This window comes from Leptonychotes weddellii, chromosome 3 (genome assembly GCF_054177405.1).
Source record: "Leptonychotes weddellii isolate Sample4059 chromosome 3, ASM5417740v2, whole genome shotgun sequence".
In the NCBI taxonomy this organism is placed as follows: Eukaryota; Metazoa; Chordata; class Mammalia; order Carnivora; family Phocidae; genus Leptonychotes; species Leptonychotes weddellii.
In genome coordinates, this window is record NC_138371.1 from 35,497,169 (window position 1) to 35,498,315 (window position 1,147).

General features: G+C 41.2%; 1 pseudogene; it reads left to right on the forward strand.

Moving 5' to 3' along the window:
• The first annotated feature begins 214 nt into the window (after nucleotides 1-214).
• LOC115944079 (U4 spliceosomal RNA) lies at nucleotides 215-294 on the forward strand (annotated as a pseudogene).
• Nucleotides 295-1,147: the final 853 nt, after the last annotated feature.

Sequence of the window (1,147 nt, forward strand, 5' to 3'; positions counted from 1 at the left end):
TCCAATGCAGTAGCCACCAACCACATGCGGCTATGGAACACTTGACACGTGGTTGCTGTGACCTCATCACAGTTTTATTTCATTTTGATTAAATCTGAATTAAGAAACCGATCCTGCATTCAGGTACTGAAAACTTTTATGTTTGAAACAACATACGGATGTGATTTTTCTTTTCTCAACAGTGAATTTTGTGCAATCTAAATACAGTGTTTCCAGTTTTGCTCAGTGGCAGTATCGTAGCCAATGAGGTTTATCCGAGGTGGGATTATTGCTAATTGAAAACTAAATACAGTGTTTCCAGTGAAAATGTAGTATCCAAATTAGAATGCGTGGTGTAAAATACACCAGATTTAAGACAATGTGAAAAAAAAGGTTGTAAAATATCTCATTAATAATTTCATATTGGGGGCGCCTGGGTGGCTCAGTTGGTTAAGCGTCCGCCTTCAGCTCAGGTCATGATCTCAGGGTCCTGGGATCGAGCCCCGCATTGGGCTCCCTGCTCGGCAGAGAGCCTGCTTCTCCCTCTCCCACTCCCCTGCTTGTGCTCTCTCTCTCTGTCAAATAAGTAAATAAAATCTTTTTTTAAAAATAATTTTATATTGATTACATGTTGACATGACAATATTTTGGACATACTGGGTTAAGTGAAATATATTATTAAAATTAATTTCACCTGTTTTTCTTACTTTTTAAATATAACTACTAGAACATTTAAAATGACATATGTGGCTTGCATGACACTTCTTTTTGATGATTTCGGAAGTTTATACTCTAACAACTATGGTGTGGTGGGTGGTTTGATTAGCAACCTAGATCATCAGTCATAGGTGCTTTGGAGAAAAGACTAGTATCACCCTTTGAGGAAAAGAATAACATCACCCTGCACCAGTCTGAGTCATTATTCTCATCAGGAAAGACTTGCCCCAATTACCTTTGTTAACAGGTTTGTTTTAAGAGAGCCAGGGGATGTGAGGACTCTGTGGTCCCCAGGGCTTCCCAAACTGGGATGCGCTGTAGGCACCATGGATAAAGCACTGTGACTTATCCATCTGAGTACACCCAGCACTCCTCCCTCTTTGTGGACTAGCCGGTGTCCATGCAGCGTGAGTACCCCTGTTGGGTGGAGGTTTGAGCCAAGCCCCTTCAG